Genomic DNA, 25,392 nt, shown 5'->3' with positions numbered 1-25,392 from the left:
GTATAGACATGGTTGCCGACTTCTGGGCTGCTCTCTCTGGGAGAGAGCAGCCCGTCGGCTCAGTAGGGAAGGGGGGGCCTGAGGTGACGTGACAGGGGGCGAGCCAGAGGCGGAACGTGGGGCGGAACGTGGGGCGGACCAGAGGCGGAACGGGGCGTGGCTTCAGGGCAGCGTCATTTAAGCCACGCCCCCCACTGTGTAATGCTGTGATTACCGGCATTATACAGCAGGGGGCGTGGTTACGATGACGTGATCGCGATTCAACAAGAATCGCGTCATCACCTGCCCGGACCGCCCACTTTACTCATTAAGTGGGCGGCGGGCAGGGGGTGACCCCCGTAAATCGGGAGACTTGCCTTCTCTTCCGGGGGGCTGGGAGGGTCACCCGTTTTTCGGGAGCCTCCCGGCCATTCCGGGAGGGTAGGCAAGTATGCGTATAGACGGGTCTACCAGGAGCCATTGGCACTTTAAGAGTTTAATAGTGTGGGCTGGCTGCTCCCTCTATGCCCCTTCTACCAGACTCAGTTTAGAAAATGTGCCCGGAGGAGCCGGTCACAGTTGGGGGAGCTCCTAGAGCTTCTTTAGTTTAATTGTTTTTCTAAGAGTATTTTAGGCACAGAGAGGCTGCTGGCAACAGCCTCCCTGCTTCGTGGGACTTATGGGGGGAGTAGTGTCCACCCTTAGGGGTTTTGAGCCACTACTCCGCTGTCAGGACACTGAGCTCCTGAGGGTGATGATCGTTAGCCGCCTCAGGCGACCGCTCACTCCCACAGCATGCCGCCACCCCCTAACAAAGCCAGAAGATTTCAGTGGCAAGTGAGTCACCAGCCCCCCTGACAAGTGGGGAGCTGGTGTGAAGATGGCGGCAACAGGGTGGGAGCGCGGTATTAACCGCGCTCCAGAGGCTCAGCGGTACACTGTGCTGTGCTATGAGGGGCACCCTGTGCCAGCGCCTATGCCCTACACTGTTTACTCATTCCATCAGGGACCTGGATCACGCTGCCGGCGCCATACCACAGGCCAGTATAAAGATATAAAGTGCGGGAAGCAGCGCCATGTTCAAGGGGCGGAGCTTCTCCTCAGAGAGGACCCAGCAGCTCACCAGCGCCATTTTCCTGCCTACATTTCCAGCTGCAGTGACGCTGACAGGGAGAGCTGTCCCTCCACGCAACTCCAGCTATCCTGAATGGTACCAGGGGGTTGTAGAAGGGGGGGGGGGGGGGCTGTGTACTCTATTAAGGTACACAGTCAGCGCTGGGTAGTTGTATTATTTCTACCTAGGGTAGCGCTGTGCGTGTGCTGGCTCCAAGCTCTGTGCTTCTCTGAAGGATTTGGGGGGAATCTGTGTCTGACAATTTCCTGTGTGTGTGTGTGGGGGTGTATGTTCCCTCACATAACTATGTCCAGGGACTCTGTGTCTTGTGCTGCAGAGGACGCTTCTTCTCCAGAGGAGTCCATTCCATATACCCAGGAATGTACTGTGTTGTCTCAGATTCCAGTTACTGAGCCAGAATGGCTAACTGATATTAAGGGAATGATCTCTCAGATCTCTACTAGGGTGGCCCATACTGAGACTGAAACTCAGGTGTTAAAAAAGATGGCAGGTTGGTCAGGTTCTGTTCCCATTCTTTCTAAGACCCCAAGTGCCTCCTGAGCTATTTAGCTCACCGCACGTCCTTGGTGTATACCCACAGAAGCGTGCACTTGCCCAGATTATGCAAGCCGACACGAATACCGACTCTGACACAGCAGACGGCGATGGGGATGTGCTGAATGGGGGCAGCATCCCTTAGCTTATGATTGAGGCCATTAGAGATCTGTTAAACATTACAGACACTTCACCTGTGCGGGGTGAGGAGGCTTACTTCACAGAAAATAAGAAAGCCTCGATAACCTTCTGTAACCCTACCTCTCTGGTAGGAGTTTTACCTTTCGATTGGCATGCCTCCACCCAAGCTGATACACCCAGGCTTGCTTGGGTGAGCCGTCCCGTAAGAGGATATTGGGTTGTTGGTGGTAGTAATGGACAGAAGCTCTTAGGTTAGGGAGGTATGGGTGTGGAAATTGGAATTTCTGAATTTCTCATACGTCCTAGAGGATGCTGGGGTCCACTTCAGTACCATGGGGTATAGACAGTTCCGCAGGAGCCATGGGCACTCTTAAGACTTTTCAAGGGTGTGAACTGGCTCCTCCCTCTATGCCCCTCCTCCAGACCTCAGTTTTAGAAATATGCCCAGGCAGACTGGATGCACTCTGAGGAGCTTACTGAGTTTCTCTGAAAAGACTTATGTTAGGTTTTTTATTTTCAGGGAGATCTGCTGGCATCAGACTCCCTGCTTCGTGGGACTGAGGGGGCAGATGTAGGAACCAACTTCCTAAAGAGTTTAATGGCTCTGCTTCTGGCTGACAGGACACCATTAGCTCCTGAAGGAAACTGAACGCTAGCCGTGCCTAGATGCTCACTCCCACAGCACGTCGTCACCCCCCTCACAGAGCCAGAAGTCAGAAGACAGGTTAGTGTTAGAAGACAGATCTTCAATCAAGAAAGTGACGGCTAAAGGTACCGCGCGGCTGGTGGGAGCGCAGCGCGCCATGTTGCCCACACATACACAGGCACTGCAGGGTGCAGGGCGCGGGGGGGGGGCAACCTGGGCAGCATGAAACCTATGGAAACTAGCATAAATAAGGGGCATAAGTTGCTGAGGCACAGTCCTACCCCCGCCAGTATAAAAAATTACCTCATAAAAGCTGAGGAAAAACACACCATTGAAGGGTGGAGCTTCCTCCTCAGTCAGCCAGCACACTGCTCAGCGCCATTTTCTCTCTCTCCTCAGGCTGCAGAGACAACGCTGGTCCTCCTCCACTACTGAACAAGTATCAGGGTGCAAAACAGGGAGGGCCACAGTGAATTTGGTGCTATATAATTGTGTGATTAGCATTATAAAAGCGCTGCCTGTCAGTGGGCATTTTGTGTTCACATATATTGTGTTACTGGCGCTGGGTTGTGAACTGGCAAATCCTATCTGTGTCCATCTGACAGATTTTACTGTGGGTCTGTCCCCTATAAGTCCCGGAGTGTCTGTGGTGTGGTTGTGCACGTGTGTGACATGTCTGTGGCAGGGAATTCTTCCTCTGTGGGAGACATGTTAGAGACACAGAGGTGTAATATGACACCAAGAGCCTGACTGGGTGAAAGGTTACATGATAGTTTGAATCATATCAGTAAGAGGTTGGACTGAATCTCATACAGAAAACTGAATATAATCTGCTGAAGATGTGATTTTTAATAGTTCAGCCTTTCATCCACAGGGACCCCTCTGGGTCACATACAAATAAGTAGTACAAACTGATACCGACACGGCCTCTGATTCCTGTGTCGACACTAGTGATTCCAGGGGAATAGGTCCTAAGTTAGCAAAAAGCATTCAAAACATGTTGTAGCTATAAAGGAGGTGTTAGAAGTTACGAAGCCCCTTCTTTTACCACAGGGAGAGGGTTTACTTTAGTAAAGAAGTAATGTAATTTTCCCTCCACCTTGGGAGTTGAACAGTCTCTTGGAGGGAGTCTGATTTAACCTGAAAAGAAATTTCAGATTTCCAAAAGGAATTCAGGCAGCTTACCTTTTTCCAAAAGGTGGGAGTCACCCCGCATTTTAGACAGGGCCCTGTCATAAAAGAGAAAAGGTGTTTCTCCCTGCGCCTGGAATGGCTTCACTTAAGGAGCCGACAGACTGCAAGTGAGTGAGGTAATCTATTGATGGGGCCAATGGGACACTACTCAGGCTTACCATTGTCTGTGCGTGGGTGGGTAGGGCTATTGGGTGGGTAGGGCTATTGAAAAGTGGTCAGAAAACTTGTCATTAGACATTGACACAGTAGATGGAGACGAGATACTCCTAACGTTAGGTCATATCAAAGACGCTGCTGCGTACGTACTAGAAACCATGAAATAGATTGGTTTCTTGGGATCAAGAACCGCTACCATGGCAGTATCGGCTCGGAGGGCGTTGTGGATTCGCCAGTGGAATGCTGATGCAGATTCCAAAAGAAATATGGAGGCTCTCCCGTATAAAGGTGAGGCATTGTTTGGTGATGGGCTGGATGTGTTAGTCTCGGCGGCTACCGCAGGTAAGTCGACATTCTTGCCTTATGCTCCTACACCGGTGAAAAAGACACATCACTCTCACATATAGTCCTTTCGGCCCAACAAATACAAAAAGGCCAAAGGTTCCCCCTTTTTTGCAGGAAGGGGAAAAGGAAAGAAAATCCACAGCGTCTCCCGGATCGCAGGAGCAGAAGTCCACCCCTGCTTCTGCCAAATCTGCAGCATAATCCTGGGGCTCCCTTGCGGGAGTCCGCTCGGGTGGCAGCACGTCTGAAACTTTTCAGCCAAATCTGGATTCAATCTGGCCTGGACCAATGGGTCTTACAAATAGTGTCCCATGGGTGCAAACTAGAGTTTCAAGATATCCCCCCATGCCGATTTTTCAAATCGACCTTGCCAGCTTCTCTTCCGGGAAGAGAGGCAGTAACAACGGCAATTCAAAAATTATGTCAGGATCAGGTCATTGTCCTGGTACCCTTGGCACAGTAAGGAGAAGGTTTTTTATTCAAGCCTCTTCGTAGTTCCGAAGCCGGACGGCTCAGTCAGACCGATTTTAAACCTGAAAAATCTGAATCTCTACCTGAAAAGGTTCAAGTTCAAGATGGAATCCCTGAGGGTAGTGATTTCCATTCTGGAAGAGGGGGACTTCATGGTGTCAGTAGACATAAAAGATGCTTACTTGCATGTTCCCATTTATCCTCCTCACCAAGCTTATCTGAGATTCGCAGTACAGGATTGCCATTACCAGTTTCAGACGCCGTTCGGACTCTCCACGGCACCGAGGGTATTCAACAAGGTGATGGCGGAGATGATGGTCCTCCTTCGTTAAAAAGGAGTCAATATAATTCCTTATCTGGACGATCTCCTGATAAAAGCGAGATCCAGGGAACAGTTGGTGCAGGACATCGCACTCTCCCTGTCAAAACTCCAACAACACTGTTGGATCATGAATTTTCCAAAGTCGCAGTTGGAACCGACGACAAGATTGTCCTTTTTAGGGATGATTCTGGACACAGAAGTAGGGAGAGTATTTCTTCCAGTGGAAAAGGCTCTGGAAATCCAGAAATTGTTCCAACAAATATTGAAACCAACAAGCGTGTCGATCCATCAATGCATTCGGTTGTTTGGGGAAAATGGTAGTGGCCTACGAGGCCATACAGTTTGGCCGATTTCATGCCAGATTATTCCAGTGGGACCTGTTGGACAAGTGGTCCGGATCCCACCTACACATGCACCGGAAAATAATCCTGTCCCCCAAAGCCAGGATTTTGTTCCTGTGGTGGCTACACAGTACTCACCTACTAGAGGGACGCAGGTTTGGGATTCACGACTGGGTCCTAATAACCACGGATGCAAGTCTCCGAGGCTGGGGAGCTGTCACACAGGGGGAAAGCTTCCAAGGAAAATGGTCAAGTCAGGAAGCCTGCCTTCACATAAACGTTCTGGAATTGAGAACCATTTACAACGGCCTTCTACATGTGGTACATCTTCTTCAAGATCCCGTGCAGATCCATTCGGACAATGTAACAGCAGTCGCGTACATAAACAGAAATGGTTCGATAAGGTGCCGCACAGGACTATTGAGGTAATCTTTGTAATGGGCTTTTGTAAAATATGTCCCTTGTAAACCAACAGTGCATATACATAGAAGATGCCTGAAATAGGTATCCAAGGTATCGATATTGTTGGTGGTGCACCCAGAGCAGGGGCGGATTGGGATGGAAAACCAGCCCGGGAAATTTCTGGAAGCAGCCCTAGTAGAGGCATGGTCTGTAGAGGGGGTGGGGTCTGAGAAGGGGGCGGGATCACTCATCAGGACTGAGTTGCTTCCTTCCTTGCGCCTTTTGCTGCAGTTACATCTGTGATTTTATTGCAGTGCTGCACTGCCACAAAGCCTTTCCCTGGTGTAGATTTGTGCATCTAAATATGCAGGGACTGAGACGCCCACTGTCATTGTCTACATATGCTGCAATCATACTTTGTGCATCGCAGGATACCATCATCAGTCACACCATGAAACTTGCACCAGCCCTATGCTAGGTGCAGATCATCCGTTTGAGTATGGCCTCCAATGTGAGCAATGCAGCATCTCTGCACACAACCACAATCAGCCTGTGAGGGTCATTCTGACCCGTTTGCTCTCTGCTGTTTTTCGCAGCCGAGCGAACGGGTCTGTACTGCGCATGCCAGACGGCCGAAGGCTGTAGCAGGGCTGCGATCGCCTCTGACTGATTGACAGGCATAGGCAGTCGCTGGCCGGGAGGGGGCGGAACTGCGGCATTTGGCTGCCGTTTCGTAGGTGCGGTCCGGCCAACGCAGGCGTGGCTGGACCGAACGGGTGGCGGAGCAGTAGCTCCCGGCCAGCACGCTAAAGCTGCGCTAGTCGGCAGCTACTCTTGAAGTGCAAAGGCATCGCCGCTGTGCGATGCCTTTGCACTTCTGCGGGGGGGGCGGCATTGACATGCGGGGCAGACTAGCCCCGTGCTGGGCGTCCCCCTGCATTTAAGGGAAGATGATCGTAGCTGTGCTAAATTTAGCACAGCTACGATCAACTCGGAATGACCCACAGTGTTACTCCAGTAATGCACCCATACTACATTACATTTACGTCTGATTATCCAACCACCTGTGACCATCCAGGAACGTAGAATACACAGAAGAGTACTCTAAAACCTCCAATGCATACATATATTAGAGATGTGCACTTGAAATTTTTCGGGTTTTGTGTTTTGGTTTTGGGTTCGGTTCCGCGGCCGTGTTTTGGGTTCGACCGCGTTTTGGCAAAACCTCACCGAATTTTTTTTGTCGGATTCGGGTGTTTTTTTCAAAAAACCCTAAAAAACAGCTTAAATCATAGAATTTGGGGGTCATTTTGATCCCAAAGTATTATTAACCTCAAAAACCATAATTTCCACTCATTTTCAGTCTATTCTGAATACCTCACACCTCACAATATTATTTTTAGTCCTAAAATTTGCACCGAGGTAGCTGTGTGAGTAAGATAAGCGACCCTAGTGGCCGACACAAACACCGGGCCCATCTAGGAGTGGCACTGCAGTGTCATGCAGGATGGCCCTTCCAAAAAACACTCCCCAAACAGCACATGACGCAAAGAAAAAAAGAGGCGCAATGAGGTAGCTGTGTGAGTAAGATAAGCGACCCTAGTGGCCGACACAAACACCTGGCCCATCTAGGAGTGGCACTGCAGTGTCACGCAGGATGGCCCTTCCAAAAAACACTCCCCAAACAGCACATGACGCAAAGAAAAAAAGAGGCGCAATGAGGTAGCTGTGTGAGTAAGATAAGCGACCCTAGTGGCCGACACAAACACCGGGCCCATCTAGGAGTGGCACTGCAGTGTCACGCAGGATGGCCCTTCCAAAAAACACTCCCCAAACAGCACATGACGCAAAGAAAAAAAGAGGCGCAATGAGGTAGCTGTGTGAGTAAGATAAGCGACCCTAGTGGCCGACACAAACACCGGGCCCATCTAGGAGTGGCACTGCAGTGTCACGCAGGATGGCCCTTCCAAAAAACACTCCCCAAACAGCACATGACGCAAAGAAAAATTAAAGAAAAAAGAGGTGCAAGATGGAATTGTCCTTGGGCCCTCCCACTCACCCTTATGTTGTATAAACAGGACATGCACACTTTAACCAACCCATCATTTCAGTGACAGGGTCTGCCACACGACTGTGACTGAAATGACGGGTTGGTTTGGACCCCCACCGAAAAAGAAGCAATTAATCTCTCCTTGCACAAACTGGCTCTACAGAGGCAAGATGTCCACCTCATCATCATCCTCCGATATATCACCGTGTACATCCCGCTCCTCACAGATTATCAATTCGTCCCCACTGGAATCCACCATCTCAGCTCCCTGTGTACTTTGTGGAGGCAATTGCTGCTGGTCAATGTCTCCACGGAGGAATTGATTATAATTCATTTTAATGAACATCATCTTCTCCACATTTTCTGGAAGTAACCTCGTACGCCGATTGCTGACAAGGTGAGCGGCGGCACTAAACACTCTTTCGGAGTACACACTTGTGGGAGGGCAACTTAGGTAGAATAAAGCCAGTTTGTGCAAGGGCCTCCAAATTGCCTCTTTTTCCTGCCAGTATAAGTACGGACTGTCTGACGTGCCTACTTGGATGCGGTCACTCATATAATCCTCCACCATTCTTTCAATGGTGAGAGAATCATATGCAGTGACAGTAGACGACATGTCCGTAATCGTTGTCAGGTCCTTCAGTCCGGACCAGATGTCAGCATCAGCAGTCGCTCCAGACTGCCCTGCATCACCGCCAGCGGGTGGGCTCGGAATTCTGAGCCTTTTCCTCGCACCCCCAGTTGCGGGAGAATGTGAAGGAGGAGATGTTGACAAGTCGCGTTCCGCTTGACTTGACAATTTTGTCACCAGCAGGTCTTTGAACCCCAGCAGACTTGTGTCTGCCGGAAAGAGAGATCCAAGGTAGGTTTTAAATCTAGGATCGAGCACGGTGGCCAAAATGTAGTGCTCTGATTTCAACAGATTGACCACCCGTGAATCCTTGTTAAGCGAATTAAGGGCTCCATCCACAAGTCCCACATGCCTAGTGGAATCGCTCCCTTTTAGCTCCTCCTTCAATGCCTCCAGCTTCTTCTGCAAAAGCCTGATGAGGGGAATGACCTGACTCAGGCTGGCAGTGTCTGAACTGACTTCACGTGTGGCAAGTTCAAAAGGTTGCAGAACCTTGCACAACGTTGAAATCATTCTCCACTGCGCTTGAGACAGGTACATTCCACCTCCTATATCGTGCTCAATTGTATAGGCTTGAATGGCCTTTTGCTGCTCCTCCAACCTCTGAAGCATATATAGGGTTGAATTCCACCTCGTTACCACTTCTTGCTTCAGATGATGGCAGGGCAGGTTCAGGCGTTTTTGGTGGTGCTCCAGTCTTCTGTACGTGGTGCCTGTCCTCCGAAAGTGTCCCGCAATTCTTCTGGCCACCGACAGCATCTCTTGCACGCCCCTGTCGTTTTTTAAAAAATTCTGCACCACCAAATTCAAGGTATGTGCAAAACATGGGACGTGCTGGAATTTGCCCATATTTAATGCACACACAATATTGCTGGCGTTGTCCGATGCCACAAATCCACAGGAGAGTCCAATTGGGGTAAGCCATTCCGCGATGATCTTCCTCAGTTGCCGTAAGAGGTTTTCAGCTGTGTGCGTATTCTGGAAACCGGTGATACAAAGCGTAGCCTGCCTAGGAAAGAGTTGGCGTTTGCGAGATGCTGCTACTGGTGCCGCCGCTGCTGTTCTTGCGGCGGGCGTCCATACATCTACCCAGTGGGCTGTCACAGTCATATAGTCCTGACCCTGCCCTGCTCCACTTGTCCACATGTCCGTGGTTAAGTGGACATTGGGTACAACTGCATTTTTTAGGACACTGGTGAGTCTTTTTCTGACGTCCGTGTACATTCTCGGTATCGCCTGCCTAGAGAAGTGGAACCTAGATGGTATTTGGTAACGGGGGCACACTACCTCAACAAATTGTCTAGTTCCCTGTGAACTAACGGAGGATACCGGACGCACGTCTAACACCAACATAGTTGTCAAGGCCTCAGTTATCCGCTTTGCAACAGGATGACTGCTGTGATATTTCATCTTCCTCGCAAAGGACTGTTGGACAGTCAATTGCTTGGTGGAAGTAGTAAAAGTGGGCTTACGACTTCCCCTCTGGGATGACCATCGACTCCCAGCAGCAACAACAGCAGCGCCAGCAGCAGTAGGCGTTACACGCAAGGATGCATCGGAGGAATCCCAGGCAGGAGAGGACTCGTCAGAATTGCCAGTGACATGGCCTGCAGGACTATTGGCATTCCTGGGGAAGGAGGAAATTGACACTGAGGGAGTTGGTGGGGTGGTTTGCGTGAGCTTGGTTACAAGAGGAAGGGATTTACTGGTCAGTGGACTGCTTCCGCTGTCGCCCAAAGTTTTTGAACTTGTCACTGACTTATTATGAATGCGCTGCAGGTGACGTATAAGGGAGGATGTTCCGAGGTGGTTAACGTCCTTACCCCTACTTATTACAGCTTGACAAAGGCAACACACGGCTTGACAAATGTTGTCCGCATTTCTGGTGAAATACTTCCACACCGAAGAGCTGATTTTTTTGGTATTTTCACCAGGCATGTCAACGGCCCTATTCCTCCCACGGACAACAGGTGTCTCCCCGGGTGCCTGACTTAAACAAACCACCTCACCATCAGAATCCTCCTTGTCAATTTCCTCCCCAGCGCCAGCAACACCCATATCCTCCTCATCCTGGTGTACTTCAACACTGACATCTTCAATCTGACTATCAGGAACTGGACTGCGGGTGCTCCTTCCAGCACTTGCAGGGGGCGTGCAAATGGTGGAAGGCGCATGCTCTTCACGTCCAGTGTTGGGAAGGTCAGGCATCGCAACCGACACAATTGGACTCTCCTTGTGGATTTGGGATTTCGAAGAACGCACAGTTCTTTGCGGTGCTTTTGCCAGCTTGAGTCTTTTCAGTTTTCTAGCGAGAGGCTGAGTGCTTCCATCCTCATGTGAAGCTGAACCACTAGCCATAAACATAGGCCAGGGCCTCAGCCGTTCCTTGGCACTCCGTGTGGTAAATGGCATATTGGCAAGTTTACGCTTCTCCTCCGACAATTTTATTTTAGATTTTGGAGTCCTTTTTTTACTGATATTTGGTGTTTTGGATTTTACATGCTCTGTACTATGACATTGGGCATCGGCCTTGGCAGACGACGTTGCTGGCATTTCATCGTCTCGGCCATGACTAGTGGCAGCAGCTTCAGCACGAGGTGGAAGTGGATCTTGATCTTTCCCTAATTTTGGAACCTCAACATTTTTGTTCTCCATATTTTAATAGGCACAACTAAAAGGCACCTCAGGTAAACAATGGAGATGGATGGATACTAGTATACTTATGGATGGACGAGCGACTGCCGACACAGAGGTAGCTACAGCCGTGGACTACCGTACTGTGTCTGCTGCTAATATAGACTGGATGATAATGAGATGAAATCAATATATATATATATATATATATAATATCACTAGTACTGCAGCCGGACAGGTATATATATTTATTATGTAATGACTGATGACGGACCTGCTGGACACTGTCAGCTCAGCAGCACCGCAGACTGCTACAGTAAGCTACTATAGTAGTATGTATAAAGAAGAAAGAAAAAAAAAAAACCACGGGTAGGTGGTATACAATTATGGATGGACGAGCGACTGCCGACACAGAGGTAGCTACAGCCGTGGACTACCGTACTGTGTCTGCTGCTAATATAGACTGGATGATAATGAGATGAAATCAATATATATATATAATATCACTAGTACTGCAGCCGGACAGGTATATATATTTATTATGTAATGACTGATGACGGACCTGCTGGACACTGTCAGCTCAGCAGCACCGCAGACTGCTACAGTAAGCTACTATAGTAGTATGTATAAAGAAGAAAGAAAAAAAAAAAAACACGGGTAGGTGGTATACAATTATGGATGGACCAGCGACTGCCGACACAGAGGTAGCTACAGCCGTGAACTACCGTACTGTGTCTGCTGCTAATATAGACTGGATGATAATGAGATGAAATCAATATATATATATATATATATAATATCACTAGTACTGCAGCCGGACAGGTATATATATTTATTATGTAATGACTGATGACGGACCTGCTGGACACTGTCAGCTCAGCAGCACCGCAGACTGCTACAGTAAGCTACTATAGTAGTATGTATAAAGAAGAAAGAAAAAAAAGAAAGAAAAAAAAAAACCACGGGTAGGTGGTATACAATTATGGATGGACGAGCGACTGCAGACACAGAGGTAGCTACAGCCGTGGACTACCGTACTGTGTCTGCTGCTAATATAGACTGGATGATAATGAGATGAAATCAATATATATATATATATATAATATCACTAGTACTGCAGTCGGACATGACTGATGACGGACCTGCTGGACACTGTCAGCTCAGCAGCACCGCAGACTGCTACAGTAAGCTACTATAGTAGTATGTATAAAGAAGAAAGAAAAAAAAAACCACGGGTAGGTGGTATACAATTATGGATGGACCAGCGACTGCCGACACAGAGGTAGCTACAGCCGTGGACTACCGTACTGTGTCTGCTGCTAATATATACTGGATGATAATGAGATGAAATCAATATATATATATATATATAATATCACTAGTACTGCAGCCGGACAGGTATATATATTTATTATGTAATGACTGATGACGGACCTGCTGGACACTGTCAGCTCAGCAGCACCGCAGACTGCTACAGTAAGCTACTATAGTAGTATGTATAAAGAAGAAAGAAAAAAAAAACCACGGGTAGGTGGTATACAATTATGGATGGACCAGCGACTGCCGACACAGAGGTAGCTACAGCCGTGGACTACCGTACTGTGTCTGCTGCTAATATAGACTGGATGATAATGAGATGAAATCAATATATATATATATAATATCACTAGTACTGCAGCCGGACAGGTATATATATTTATTATGTAATGACTGATGACGGACCTGCTGGACACTGTCAGCTCAGCAGCACCGCAGACTGCTACAGTAAGCTACTATAGTAGTATGTATAAAGAAGAAAGAAAAAAAAAAAACACGGGTAGGTGGTATACAATTATGGATGGACCAGCGACTGCCGACACAGAGGTAGCTACAGCCGTGGACTACTGTACTGTGTCTGCTGCTAATATAGACTGGATGATAATGAGATGAAATCAATATATATATATATAATATCACTAGTACTGCAGCCGGACAGGTATATATATTTATTATGTAATGACTGATGACGGACCTGCTGGACACTGTCAGCTCAGCAGCACCGCAGACTGCTACAGTAAGCTACTATAGTAGTATGTATAAAGAAGAAAGAAAAAAAAAAAACCACGGGTAGGTGGTATACAATATTATATATATATTATATACAATTATATATATATATATATATATATATATATTAAACTGGTGGTGACTGGTGGTCAGGTCACTGGTCACACTATCAGCAACTTGCAAGTAGTACTCCTAAGCAGACAATCACAATATATATTATACTGGTGGTCAGTGTGGTCACAATGGCAGTGTGGCACTCTGGCAGCAAAAGTGTGCACTGTACGTTATATGTACTCCTGAGTCCTGCTCTCAGACTCTAACTGCTCCCCACTGTCAGTGTCTCCCCCACAAGTCAGATAATATACAGTCACACTATCTATCACTTCAGCAAGTAACTAGTACTCCTCCTAATGCTCCCCAAAATTACTACTGTGTCTCTCTCTACTGTCTCACTCTCTTCTCTATAAACGGAGAGGACGCCAGCCACGTCCTCTCCCTATGAATCTCAATGCACGTGTGAAAATGGCGGCGACGCGCGGCTCCTTATATAGAATCCGAGTCTCGCGATAGAATCCGAGCCTCGCGAGAATCCGACAGCGGGATGATGACGTTCGGGCGCGCTCGGGTTAACCGAGCAAGGCGGGAAGATCCGAGTCGCTCGGACCCGTGTAAAAAAACATGAAGTTCGGGCGGGTTCGGTTTCCGAGGAACCGAACCCGCTCATCTCTAACATATATCCAAAGGAAACACAATACCGTAAATAAATGCAAGTACCCCCACAGACGGAGTACCCTGAAACTTCCAATACCTACATATATCCAACAGAAACACAATACTAGCAGAGAGGCAGATGGGAGAAAAAGAGAGATAGGGAAGAGACTGACAGATGATGTGAGAGGACAGTGGGAAGAGAGAGACAGATCAAAGAGACTGACAGGAAGAAGAAAGATACAGAGAGCAGAGTGACAGAGGGAGGAGAGACAGGTGGGCAGTAAAGATACAGATGGAAGGGAGGGACAGTCAGACAGAAGATACAGACAGAGGGAAGAGATAGAACCATGCCTGGTCATATCACTCGGGCAGTACTGGAAATGGGGTACAGGCAACTTGAAGTTCTGCATGCAGTGGCAGAAAGGAAGATGCACTGCGCATACACCAATCTATGAAGAAGAAAAAAACTGCTTTGTTTTCATTCGTCAGCACTGTTTCAATGTGACAAACAGTGCTGCTGGGTGTTTTAGGAAGCAGCTTCAGTACTGAATTCACGTAAAATAACGTGGCTGGCGGTAATGTTAATGGTAATGAAAAATTAGTGTTGAGAAATGGGAGCCATGGTGAGGGAAAGAAGGTGTCAAAGAGACATGGGGTGATAGAGACAGACACGGGTGGGGGGCAGAGAGAGACAGAGGGGTAATGGATACAGACACGGGGGGAGGGTTGTCAGAGAGATAGAGGGGTAATTGAGATAGACACAGGTGGAGGGGTGTCAGAGAGACGGAGGGGTAATATAGATAGACACGGGGGGGGGGGGGCGCGGTGTCAGAGAGACAGGGGGTGATAGAGACATGGCGAGGGGGGGCGGAGTCAGAGAGGCAAACAACATGGGGGAGAGGAAGAAGTAAGGGGTGGGTTGGAGAAATAGGGCAGACAGGCTTGTCTCTGTTCACCTACCCCCTCTTCTACTGCTGCTGGCCGTTCCCAGTGCAGTCCACAAGGCTCCACATCAGATATCTGCAGACTCCATGGCTGTGCTGCAGCTTCAGTGATCATAGCAAGTGTATAGGCAGGGGCGGGGCAACAGCCACACATACACAGTGCAGCGCACAACAAATGCTGACTGCTGTTAAAGGCTGTACGCTGCCTTACTATTTCAAAAGGCAGCATGCAGCACAAGTTCTCATTGCGCACAGGTTTACTGACTGCTCGCTTCGGCACGGCAGGAGCGGATATCAGGGAGTCCAGTGCTCCCGCTCCACCCACATTACACCGCCAATTGCCTGATAACTGCTCCGATGGTTTTAAACCCCACCCCACTGATTTTAACATAAACTGGCAGCAGCTCGCAGGCGGGAGCTTCCGCGGACGGTTTCTGAGCAGAAACCGCCTCTAGTGACCAGCAGCCATTGCCCAATCTAAGAGCTCCGATCGCAGTAGCGGCAGTCCCCGGCTCAGCGCAGAGCGCACTATGTGCATTGGCCCAGCAGAAGTGGGGTAGGGCCGGCCCACCGGTGACTTGCATGGTACCCTAGTGGGCCAATCCGCCCCTGACCCAGAGTCAATGGTACGTGTCGAGATTTCGAAGAAAAAAGAAAGACTCTTGTAGAATAAAACTTAACTTTTAATTAGTATGTATTAAAATTTACGGTACACAAACAAACACACATATGATACAATGGGGAAGGTTACAGAATTGCACCTTTCCTCATATGGGTAACAGTTCTCAAATATCTGTTACGAAAAACTAGGAGTAGCAAATTCTCCAATGATTCTAAGTATTTTAGGTGACAGTGGCACCTGAGGTGCAAATATCAGAAATATTTTTTTTTTCAGATAATAAGAAAATTCAAACAATAATTAGGACTACAAGGTAGTCCCATATCAAATGTCAACTGTGATGATATCTCCTGGTATGGACTAATTAGCTATTTGATGATCCAATCAAAGATATGTAATGTAATTAAATTTTATATAAGTTTGAGGTCAAACATTAATGGAAATGATAAATGAACAGATAAGGTCGGTAATGGTCAAATGTTGCTCCAACACTTCTGCTTTTCACATGAATTCAAGGGTGTTATGGACTGCAACCAATGTTCCCTAGTGGTCTCCCATCTAGGTTCTAACAGCAATCAAGTATAAATTTGTGGTCAAAGCGTTAATGGAGAAGATAGATAAACGAATGAGGTCGGTAATGGTCAAATGTTGCTCCAACACTTCTACTTTTCACATGAAATCAAGAGTGTTTCTTACTGCACCCAATATTCCCTAGCGGTCTCCCATCTAGGTACTAATAGGGCTTCTCACTGCTTAGCTTCCAAGATCAGGCGAGATTGGGCGTGGCCAGTGACATATGGCAGTAATATCACAAGAATTTGTGAATGAGAGGGTGTTTGGTTATTCGGACAATGGGGGTTATTCCAAGTTGATCACAGCAGGAATTTTGTTAGCAGTTGGGCAAAACCATGTGCACTGCAGGGGAGGCAGATTTAACATGTGCAGAGAGAGTTAGATTTGGGTGTGGTGAGTTCAATCTGCAATCTAAATTGCAGTGTGAAAATAAAGCAGCCAGTATTTACCCTGCACAGAAACAAAATAACCCACCCAAATCTAACTCTCTCTGCAAATATTATATCTGCCCCCTGATAAAGCTAAATATTTATCTTATATAAAACCCTTTATGAGGTCTAAGAACACTGTACGCTGTTTACGTATGGAGTACCGTAAGGGTACGCTCGTTGCGTAACAATCGCTTAGCCGTGGTCGAGACGCTCAAGCGTCACGTTCGCTCACGGCCAAGAGATCACAGGCAGGCACGCTATTGGCTGCCGACTAACGTAATGATTCGCTATAGCGTAACGGACGCTGTATCGGGAGCGGGCTGCTCGAGCGATACAGATGCTCACGAGAATACGCTGTTGGTATCGGGCACACTTATAGGTGAGCGACTACCGTAATGCTACGCTATCAGCGTAGCGGACGCTCGAGACCACGAGGAGATCACGAGCGGCGCAGACGCTCACAATGTTAAACCTTTATATCTAAACCATAAACAATGTAATATGCTGTAAAACCTTAGTGTAGAGATAGGGTGTAGATGCAACACAGTGTAACCTTATTAACTTAAAAGCTGTTTGAGCGTCACCGACGCTCTGAGAATACTTAACACTATAAGAAATACACAGATACCGTGCTTAGGGTCCAACGCCTAATATATATATTATGAATGTTATACTTGCAAAATAATTAATACCATACAAGTCATACACTACAATATAACATAGACTAACTAACCAGGTAACTACACAGTAAATACAATACAATACTATTACGTTTAAGAGACTACGAGAGAAAGAGGAGAAGAGAGAGAGAGAGAGATATGGCCCATAACATCAAGAAAGACAATATGATTGCGGAGAAAACTTACGCACAAAGGAAACGATCGCATGCGCCTCTGGACATCCAGCTCCCGATTTTCAGCAATGATAACCGTTGAAGAGTGAGCTGGATGTGATCGGCTTGTCTATTTATGCCCCACACACAATGCAATTCAATGGTCCCTACAATCTCATTGTTCATTGGACACAGGAATTCCTCCTCGCATTATAACAAAAGGTCATAGGTTGATTCATACAGGTGGGCTGTGACGATTTCCAACTGCACAGGTGGGAGGGAAACTGGGTTTCCCGCCGCATGGATAATTAAGTGCAAATAATAGTAAATGGACATAAACTTCTTATGTCCATAATTATTCGCACGAGCGATTAATCCGCTTCAAACCAACACCGGAATATTGCTAATTAAATACTCTTCCGATGGATACTAAACACCACTGTATTACTCCTGTCTGACCCTTCGTATCAAACAAAGGGGGATTTCTCTGTTCATGAACATTCTACATTAACCAAACTTTCAGAATCTATCAAAGGGACCATGATCTACAAAATACATTATATAGTGAAAATATGTAACGATTGAGTCGCACGCTACGAACACATGAACTCTACCGTAAATGCACATACCGCGCGCCCGCGGGTGCCCGCAACAGCGAGTATGCGCATGCACGGGAGAGCGCACGCATGCGCAGCGCAGACCTGTGTGAGGTGCAAATATGGCAGTGTGCATCGTGATATTTTTCTGACTTTGACACCCCCCTGCAGTGCACATGGTTTTGCCCAACTGCTAAAAAATTTCCTGTGGGGCCTCCACCAAGAAGTCTTCGCAGAGGTGACAAGTCTTTGGGGAGTTCCTCAAGTAGACATGATGGCATCTCGTCTAAACAAGAAGCTTCAGAGATATTGTTCCAGGTCGAGAGACCCTCAAGCAATAGCAGTGGATGCACTGGTGACCCAGGTGGTGTTTTGGTCGGTATATGTTTTTCCTCCACTTCCACTGATTCCAAAAGTTCTCAAAATAATAAGAAGAACAAGAGTTCGAGCAATCTTCATTGCCCCAAACTGGTCAAGGAGGGCTTGGTATCCAGATCTTCAGGAGTTGCTCATAGAAGATCCTCGGCCTCTTCCTCCTCGAGAGGACCTACTACAGCAGGGGCCGTGTGTGTATCAAGACTTACCGCGGCTATGTTTGACGGTATGGCTGTTGAGCGTCGGATCCTAGCCCGAAAGGGTATTCCCAAGGAAGTCATCCCCACTCTTATTCAGGCCAGTAAAGGAGTAACGTCTAAACATTACCACCGTATTTGGAGAAAATAAAGGGAGATAAGGTCAGAGATGTAGATGGGAGAGGAGTGGGTGAGGGCTTTGTAAGAGAGTGTGAGAAGCTTGAAATGGATTCTGAAAGGGAAGGGGAGCCAGTGAAGGGCTAGTAAGAGAGGAGAGGTGGACGTAGTGCGTTTGATGAGGAAAATGAGCCGGGCAGCAGCATTGAGGATAGATTGTAGTTGAGAGAGGTATTTGTCAGGAATGCCAGTCAGGAGGAGATTACAGTAGTCTAGTCTGGAGATGACCAGTGAGTGGATAAGAGTCTTAGTAGCATCCTGGGTCAAAAAGGGTCTGATCCTGGAAATATTTTTTAGATGAAAACGGCAGGTTTGTGAGAGGTGCTGAATGTGTGGTTTGAAGGAGAGGGAGGAGTCAAGGATTACTCCAAGATAGTGCACTTGTGGGCTAGAGGAGATAGTAGTGCCATTAATAGATAATGAGATTGTAGGAGGTGAGGTTATGCGGGAGGGAGGGAAGATGATCAGCTCGGTCTTAGACATGTTAAGTTTTAGAAAGCGCTGGGACATCCAGGAAGAGGTAGCAGAGAGACAGTTGGAGATACGAGAGCAGGGGAGAGGTCTGGAGAGGAAAGATAGATTTGGGTGTCATCAGCATAGAGATGATATTGGAAACCAAAAGAACTAATGAGCTTACCTAGTGAGGACGTATAAAGAGAGAAGAAGACCAAGGACAGAACCTTGGGGTACCCCTACAGTTAGTGGAAGTGAGGGGGAGGTGGAGTCATGAGAGGAGACAGAGAATGAACGGTCAGAAAGGTAGGAAGACAGCCAAGAGAGGGCAGTGTCACGCAGACCAATGGAGTGAAGGATTTGCAGTAGGAGAGGATGAGCCACAGTGTCAAAAGCAGCAGAGAGATCAATAAATATTAGTAGAGAGTAGTGTTCCTTAGATTTAGCAGCATGGAGGTCATTGCATACTTTTGTAAGGGCAGTTTCAGTGGAGTAGAGAGGATGGAAGCCAGACTGGAATGGGTCGAGCAGTGAGTGTGAGGAAAGAAAGGAAGTAAGGTGGTTGTTGACAATACGCTCAAGGAGTTTGGAGGCAAAAGGGAGGAGAGAGATGGGTCGGTAGTTGGAGAGAGTGTTTGGATCAAGGGTAGGTTTTTTAAGAATAGGAGAGATGAGTGCATGCTTGAAGGCAGAGGGGACAGTGCCTGATGAGAGGGAGAGATTGAGAAGGTGGGAAAGATGGGAACAAGCAGAAGGAGAAAGGTAGCAGAGGAGGCGGGAGTGGATAGGGTCAAGTGGGGAGGTGGTGAGGGGACAGGAACGAATGAGGACCATGACTTCCTCTCCAGATGCATGGGAGAAAGATGTCAGAGTTGGTGTGAGGGATGGGGAGGGTTGGTAAGGGATGGGAGAAGGCTGGTTACTGATGGTCTGGTGTGATGTCCTGACATATGGAGTCAATTTTGGATGTGAAGTAAGTGGCAAAGTCAAGAGCAGAGAGTGAGGAAGGGAGACGAGGTGGAGGTGGGCAGAGGAGTGAGTTGAGAGTGGCAAAGAGGTGCTGGGGGATGGAAGACTGGGAGGAGATGAGGTTTTTGAAGTATGACTGTTTAGCAAGAGAAAGGGCAGCACTGAAGGATGAGAGCATAAGTTTGAAATGGAGGAAGTCTGCCTTAGAGCGTGACTTCCTCCAGTGTCGCTCAGCAGTACGTGAGCATTTTTGCAGATATCTGGTGCATTTGGTGTGCCAGGGTTGAGGTGTTAATTTGCGAGGGTGAATAGTGGTTGGTGGAGCAACAGATTCAAGAGCAGAAGTAAGGGATGCATTGTATGTGGAAGTGGCTTGTTCAGGGCACGAGAGAGAGAGAGAATAGGAGAGAGAAGTGAGTCAAACAGGGAGGAAAGGAATGTGGTGTCAATAGCCTCAATGTTATGCTTAGTGATGGTAGCCTTAGGAGGTAGAGATGGGGAAGCAGAGAGAGATAGGTTAAAGGAGAGCAGGTGGTGGTCTGAGAGGGGAAATGGGGAGTTGGAAAAATCAGAAATATCACAGCGGTGAGTGAAGACCAGATCCAGTGAGCTTCCATTCACATGGGAGGGTGAGGAGGTCCACTGGGAGAGACCAAGTGAAGAGGTGAGGTTAAGGAGTTTACAGGCAGGGGATTGTGTGGGAATGTCAATAGGGATGTTGAAATCACCTAGGATAATGGAGGGAATGTCAGAAGAGAGGAAGTGAGGAAGCCAGGAAGCAAAGTTGTCAATGAATTTGGAAGCAGTGCCAGGGGGGCGGTAAACCAGGGTTGAGCAGGGTTAGCCTTTTATATGTATATATATGTATGTATATATATATATATATTACAAAACAAAAAATCAACCCTAATATCTTGCGCTATACCTCTAGTCTCAAACCAACAAGAAATACCCTCTGTCAGATAAGGTATTAAAAGTAGATTACAAATAGAAATGGATTCTCGTGGGAGCCAATATGCCTTTTGTATGACAATAATTAAAAGTTTTTATTGTACAGAAACAAACGATATTTATCCTAAGCGTTCGTTATTGACACAACCTTCTAAAAATTCATATAAAACAATATTACAATCTTATACATAAATTACAGTTGGATGTGAGGATTTTACAGCCAGGTGATCACAGTCAGAACTCGAAATGGATGTATCTCCAACCAGATGTTTGTGATAAGGACTTTGTTAACCAGACGTTGCAAAACCCAACGCGTTTCGTCCGTTAGGACTTCATCAGGGGTTTGGAATCTAGATAGACTTCAAAAAAATATATATAAATTTGGTTGAAATTAGATGATGTTACGTTCCCTATTTTCAATCAAGAATGGTGGAACCTTATAGTCTACCTCTGTTTATACATGTCACCAAACAGAGAACTTAGGAAAATTTCAAATCCTGAACGAAACTATTCCTTTTTACAGGAACAAGTGCAACCTCATTGAATATTCTGTAGTTGGTATTCAATGAGGTTGCACTTGTTCCTGTAAAAAGGAATAGTTTCGTTCAGGATTTGAAATTTTCCTAAGTTCTCTGTTTGGTGACATGTATAAACAGAGGTAGACTATAAGGTTCCACCATTCTTGATTGAAAATAGGGAACCTTAGACTATAAGGTTCCACCATTCTTGATTGAAAATGTGCTGCCGGCTCTGAGGGGGAGAAAAGGTTTTGTGCTTCCGGCGCTGCTGCATGTGTGACAGCAGCCGGCAGCAGCAGCAGGGATAGCAGCAGCAGCTCAGCACAGGGATGCAGAGCAGGGAGAACGTCTCTCCTTCCTGGTGCCTCCCTGCACTGCATCCCTTTGCTGAACGGCTAGCGCCGGACCTGTGTGCAGTGTCACTGACACTGCACAGCACTCTCACCTTTTACATTGATTCAGCCAGTCACTCAGTTCTGCCAGCCAGTCACTATTGTTAGCACCAGTGTCCCAACGCCCCACATTACAGGGAAGTAGACGCACTACATAAACTACAGCTCCCAGCAGCCCTTAGCACCGAAGAATTCCGCCCCTTAGGGCTGCTGGGAGCTGTAGTTTATTGCGTACATCTTCTTCCCTGTAATGCGGCGCATTGGGACACCGGTGCTAACAATAGTGACTGGCTGCTGTGCGAGTCTCCGGGAAAGCCACTGCCAAAGGGAGGACAGCAGCAGAGCTGCTGACAGGAGGAGAAGCAGGAGAAGCATTACCCGCCCCTCCCCCACTCACAGTACCTCCGGGCCCCATCCGCGGCACCCTCACACACCCCCTCCAGCACCCGCGATAGCTCCGGACCCCCTCCCCCACCCGCAGCGACTCTGTACCTCCCGCCGCACCACCGCATCCGCCCCACCCCCACCCGGGGCGACCCCGCAACTGCTCCTCCCCCACCCGCAGCGGCTCCGGACCACCACCCGCAGCACCCACGCACCCTCCCCCACCTGCGGCACCACCGCAACCGCCCCTCCCGTGGCACCCCAGGATCCCATCCACCTCTTCCCTGCAACCCCCTACTCCCCCAACCAAAGCACCTACTAGGTGATTCACCAGGCCCTGCGTGCGCTGTTCACGCTCTTGCAAGGGGCTTTCACCCCTTAACCATTGCACGCCCTTTGTCCGTGCAATATTTAACCACTCACACAATTATGATTGGATGTAATACTCCATATAATAAAAATATTGCATGCCACAAGGGTGTGCAAGGGTTAAGGGGGCGTAGCCCCTTACGACGGTGTGAAGAGCGCCCGTAGGGCGCGATGAATCACCTAGTATATATATATATATATATATATATCTGCATACAATCTGCATCTCTCTCTCCAATGTCCCTATCTGCCCCTACCATTCCACTCTCTCCCCAGTCCCTATCTGCCCCAACTCCCCACCCTCTCTCTTTCTCCCACCAGTCCCTGTATGCCCCTACATCGCTCTCCACCCCGCTAGTCCCTATCTGCCCCTACCCCCACTCTCTCCATATGCAGCAAGTGTGAAATAGTCAGTTAAGTATTAGTAATATTAGAAGAAGCAGGTTAGGAGGATGTAACATCTCCCTGCTGTATCACTTTCACCTGTGACAGCTTGCAGCACACAAAGGAGTTATTTGATCTGTTGGGTGCCCTCTAGTGGCCTCCGGCACACATAACAGAGGTGAGGAGCAGAGTTAGCCTTTTATTACATTGTAATTAAATAAAAAAATTGGGCGCAGTAGTATATATATCTAATACAGTATATAAAAATGAAAATTTGTCCTTCTGTTCTTCTGTCTTTCAATACAAATCCACAGTTTACAAGTGAAGATCGTGAAATTTTCCATACAAGCGTATTAAAACATGGCGGAGGCAACTAAAACAATTTGAAATCCCTAGCATCCCTAGGGGGGCAGACATCAGCACAGAGTATATCAGGAGACAGCATAACTCTGGAATTGCTGGAGCAATGTACTAAAAAATTGGTACACATATGCCTTACAATCTGGCAACAAACACTGTGGGAGGAAGACACCCCTAGCACCCTTAGGGGTGAGGCAGCAGCACTGAGTATTTCAGCAGACAGCATAACCCTGGAATGCCTGCAGCAATTTACAACAAACTTGGTACACATATGACTTACACTCTGGAAACAAACACTGTGGGGGTCAGACACCCTGAGCACCCCTAGGGGTGGGACAGCAGCACAGAGTATGTCAACAGACAGCATAACTGTGGAAGGCATGGAGAAATTTACACCAAACTTGGTACGCATCTGACTTACAATCTGGGAACAAACTCTGTGGGGGTTAGACACCCCTAGCACACCTAGGGTTTAGGCAGCAGCACAGAGTTTTTAAGAAGACAGCATAACTCTGGAATGCCTGGAGCAATTTACACCAATCTTGCTACACATATTAGTTACACTCTGGGAACAAACACTGTGGGGGTAACACACCACTAGCACCCCTAGGGGTGGGCCAGCCGTAGAGACTATATCAGGACATGCATGATATGTCAGTAATGACAGGGCTGCATGTGACAGGGGCAGTGACATGATGTGAGGAGGGGAATGGAGGTAGCATGAACCCACACACTGAGAGTTATATAGTGGAAGTAGCACGGTCCCCCAGCAGCACAGAGTATATCAGGAGATACATAATGTGCTGTGCTATATAAGAAACTGTGGAGTGTTTGGGGTAGGAGGATCTATCTAGGTACTTATCTAATATATAAAAGCGAAAATGTATATCTTTTTAAATTGGGTTTTCATTTTATTGATGTGTATAACATTTTACATGCTTTGTTATACTATGTTATTTATAGCATGTGTTTAATATTTAAATTAAGTTTTTGCAAACAAAAATTCTTAAAATCCCGGGCAACGCCGGGTACTCCAGCTAGTATTATTCTAAAAAGGAAGGTCTCCATATTAGTAGTGCCCTTTTTTCTTCTCTAAGCTGCTCCCAAATGACTTGGCAGTCATAAAGATAATTAACATAAAAAATCGAGTAGTACAGGTTACTCAATTAGAGAGCGCTCATGAATTTATTAGTTAACACAATGGTTTAAAATAAAAACAACAATAAAATCAATGGTATTCTCTATAATATGAGATGGAAGCATAATAAACACAAATGTGGATGGTGAGAGTATGCCTACAGAATACCATTGATTGTATTGTTATGTTTTTATTTTAAACCATTGTGTTAACTAATAAATTGATGAGCGCTCTCTAATTGAGTAACCTGTACTACTCGATTTTCTTGTTTTATTACATTGGATAGCATTTGCAACCCTACTTAAATTAGCATGTATTATTTCTCTTAATTTATGCTGTTTCATTTTGGCCAGCTTTTAGTGCATGAGAGTGTTCTGCAACCAGTGTTGGACTGGCCCACAGGGGTACAGGGGAAATCACCGGTGGGCCCCACTGCCTGGGGGCCTCTACCTTCCCCTCTAGGGATCAAGGTTCCAGACTGTGCACTTGAATTATACATTACATGTGTTACCTTATACTGCACAGGACTATTTTGTATTTTCTACAGTGCATCGCTGTTATTAATCTGGTACATTATCATGCATGCACTAGCAGTATTTACTATATAAATATATTAAGGGCCCAGACCATGCACTCCCTAATGCAGGGATGGGGAGCGTCCGGCCCGCGGGTCGTTTAAGGCCCGCACAGCCTCTTCATCCGGCCCGCGGCACACCTAACTCGGGAGGGAGATGCCGGGCGCCCACTGAGTTTGTGTTACCAGCGGGCGTCTGGCTCCTTTCCCTGAGCGGCAGCCGGAGGCAGGAACTCACTCCACTGTGCGGCTGTGTGCTATTGGAGAGACGTCATGACGTCTCTTCCATAGTTCCGAGGAGCGGGCGGCCAGACGGAGGGCAGCGCAGTCCGGAAACATGAGCAGGGGCTGGTGAGTATTGTGTTTTTGGTTTTGTGTGTGTGTGTGTAAGCAGCGCTACCAGGGGGCATAACTGAAG

General features: G+C 47.4%; 1 long non-coding RNA gene and 1 pseudogene across 1 annotated transcript in view; both read right to left on the bottom strand.

Annotated features, from left to right (window-relative positions):
- The window catches only part of LOC134944509 (uncharacterized), a 63,420-nt gene that overhangs the window by 10,122 nt on the left and 27,906 nt on the right, over positions 1 to 25,392 (bottom strand). The gene's annotated exons all lie outside the window — the stretch shown is intronic.
- Positions 15,991 to 16,109, bottom strand: LOC134946069 (5S ribosomal RNA; annotated as a pseudogene).

The sequence above is a fragment of the Pseudophryne corroboree genome, chromosome 7 (genome assembly GCF_028390025.1).
Source record: "Pseudophryne corroboree isolate aPseCor3 chromosome 7, aPseCor3.hap2, whole genome shotgun sequence".
Taxonomy (NCBI): Eukaryota; Metazoa; Chordata; class Amphibia; order Anura; family Myobatrachidae; genus Pseudophryne; species Pseudophryne corroboree.
Note: the sequence above shows the minus strand (reverse complement) of the source record. Positions and strands in the feature narration are given on the sequence as shown.